We start from the raw sequence: 3,511 nt of genomic DNA on the forward strand, positions 1-3,511 counted from the left end.
GGAAGGAAGGAAGGAAGGAAGGAAGGAAGGAAGGAAGGGGAAGGGGAAGGGAAGGAAGGGAGGGAGGGAAGGGGAAGGGGAGAAAGAAATAAAGAAAACAGTAACCAAAACAGAGCTGGAGTGGCTATACTAATAACAGAAACTATATTGTCTGTTTAAGATAAAAATTACTACAGACAAAGTGGGAAATTGTATAATGATAAAAGTACCAATGCATCAAGATTTAACACCATACACATATGTGCATCTAATATCAGAGGCCAAAAATACATGAAGCAAAGCTGACAAAACTGAAGGAAGACAGCAGTAATAGTTGGAATCTTCAATACCCTACTTCAATAATCAATAGAAAAATTAAATGTAAGAACAATAAAGAAATAGGAGACTTGAAAAACATGATAAGCCAACTAGACCTAGCAGACATCTACAGAATACCAATTCAATAATAGCAGAATTCACATTCTTCTCAAAGGCACATGGAACATTATCCAGGATAGACCATCTGTTAGGTCATAAAATAAGTCTCAACAAATTTTTGAAAATTTAAATCATACAAAGTATGTTCTCCAAACACAACAGAATTAAGTTAGAAATCAATAACAAGAGAAATTTGAGAAATTCACAAATAGATTGAAATTAAACAACACACTCCTAAATAACCTATGGATCAAACAAGAAATCATAAGAGAAATGGAAAATACTTTGATATTAATAAAAATAAAACCACCACATACCAACATTTATGGTATGCAGCGAAAACAATGCTTGCAAGGATATTTATAGCTGTAAATGACAATATTAAAAAAGAAGAAAAGTTTCAAATCAATTCCCTAAACTTCCACTTCAAGGAATCAGAAAAGAGCAAGAGAAACTGAAAAACAAACAGGAGAAAAACAATAATAAAGATTAGAGAAGAAATTAATGAAATTGAGAGTAGAAAAACAAAGAAAACTAACAAAACCAAAAGTTAGTTCTTTGAAAAGATCAATGAAATCAACAAACCTTTAGTTAGACTGACCAAGAAGTAAGGATAGAAGGCTCAAATTACGAAAATTAAGAATGAAAGAGAGGACATCACGACCAACATTACAGAAATAAAGATGGTAAGAACATAATACAAACAATGGCATGCCAACAAACTAGATAACCTAAATGGTCACATTTCTAGAAAGACACAAACTACCAAAACTGACTGAAGAAGAAATAAAAATTATGAATAGATCAAAACAACTAAAGAGATTGAATTAAGACTTTTTAAACTTCCCTCAAGGAAAAGCCAAGGCCCAGGTGGCTTCTACCAGATAAATTCTACCAAATATTTAAAGAATAGTACAAATTATCCAAAATGCTTATCCAAAATGCTTGGGATCAGAAGTGTTTCAGAGTTGGGGGTTTTCCAGATTTCTGAATATTTTACGTTATACATACCAAGTAACCATTCCAAATCCAAAAATCCTAAATCTGAAATGCTACAACGAGCATTTCATTTGAGTCACAGGTCGATGTCCAAAAAATTTGAAACTTTGGGGGCCGGGCGCAGTGGCTCACACCTGTAATCCCTGCACTTTGGGAGGCCGAGGTGGGCGGATCATCTGAGGTCAGGAGTCCGAAACCAGCCTGGCCAACATGGTGAAACCCCATCTCTACCAAAAATACAAAAACTAGCTGGGCATGGTGGCGGGCGCCTATAATCCCAGCTACTTGGGAGGCTGAGGCAGGATAATTGCTTGAACCCATGAGGTGGAGGTTGCAGTGAGCCAAGATCATGCCACTCCAGCCTGTGCGACAAGAGCAAGACTCCGTCTTAAAAATACATACATACATACATACATACATACATACATACATACATACATACAAGATTCTAAACTTTGGCTGGACACGGTGGCTCACACCTGTCATGCCGGCACTTTGGAAGGCCAAGGTGGGTGGATAACTTGAGGTCAGGAGTTCAATACCAGCCTGGCCAACATGGTGAAACCCTGTCTCTACTAAAAACACAAAAATTAGCCAGGCGTGGTGGTGGTCACCTGTAAACCCAGCTACTCGGGAGGCTGAGGCAGGAGAATCGCTTGAACCCAGGAGGCAGAGGCTGCAGCGAGCCAAGATCACGCTACTGCACTCCATCTTGGGCGACAGAGTGAGACTCCATCTCAAAAAAAAAAAAAAAAAAATCCAAACTTTGGAGATTTTTGGGTTTCAGAATTTTGGATCAGGATGGTCAACCTGCAATGGGTACATGGTTTCTTTTTAGGGTAATGAAAATGTTCTGGAATTAGATAGTATTGATGGTTCACAACCTTGTTTGGGGATATGTTAATTATATCTCAATTATTTTAAAAGTAGGGAGGAGGAAATGAGACAATAGCAATCCAAGTCAGTTATAACAATGTAAATCCTGGATATTTTCTTTCTTTCTTATTTGGTAAAGTTGAACATAATTTGGAAGGCTGTATACAAATCATAAGCTCTTTACATTTTTTGTCCTAAAAGTGTGTGACTTTCTATTTTAATTATTTCAAAGCTTTTCTACTTGAAAGCTTGGGAAAGCTTTCAATAAAGTTGAGGGGCATGAGTCAGACTAGGAGGATGTATATATAACATATACAATAAAAGGTGTCTGTGTGTCTGTATCCATCCTTGATTTATAAAGAGGTCCTATAAAGCAGCATGAAAAATGGCAAAAATTCAATTGAAAATTAGGCAAAGAACATGTGAAATCAATTCACATGATAGCAAACACAAAATGGGCAATCCTACTGAAAACTAAATGTAACAACCAGACTCCTGGAAATTTAAGAAGGTAGACACTATTCAACTGGCAGAGTATGAGAAATAGGCATGCCAATATAGTGCTTGTAGGAGTAAAAAAATCATATACCTTTCCAGGACAGCCATTTGGCAATTTCTATCAAAATCTTAAATGTACTCATCCTTTGACCAGGCAATTCCACCTCTGGGAATTTATTCTACAGAAATATTCACAGAGGCAAATGTAGATAAATGAATAAATATATTCCCTGCAGTCAGGTTTGTACTAAAAAATTATACATATCACAAATATTCCTTGGTAGGAGAATGATTAGCTACTAAAGGGTAGCTAAAAGAAATGAGGTAGATCTATTTATGGACATAGAAGTATCTATAAAATATACTGTAAATTTAAAAAAAAAATGATCTGAGCAAGCCAGGCATGGTGGCTCACACCTGTAATCCCAGCACTTTAGGAGGCTGAGGTGGGCGGATCCCTTCAGGTAAGGAGTTCAAGTCCAGACGGTCAACATACTGAAACCCCATCTCTACTAAAAACACAAAAATTAGCTGGGCATGGTGGAGGGCACCTGTAGTCCCAGCTACTCCAGAGGCTGAGGCAGGAGAATCACTTTAACCAAGAAGGCAGAGGTTGCAGTGAGCCAAGATTACACGACTGCACTCCAGCCTGGGTGAAAGAGTGAGGCTGAGTCTCAAAAATAAAATAAAATAAAATAAAATAAAATAAAATAAAATAAAA

Source organism: Colobus angolensis, unplaced genomic scaffold (assembly GCF_000951035.1).
Source record: "Colobus angolensis palliatus isolate OR3802 unplaced genomic scaffold, Cang.pa_1.0 Scaffold42, whole genome shotgun sequence".
NCBI lineage: Eukaryota > Metazoa > Chordata > Mammalia > Primates > Cercopithecidae > Colobus > Colobus angolensis.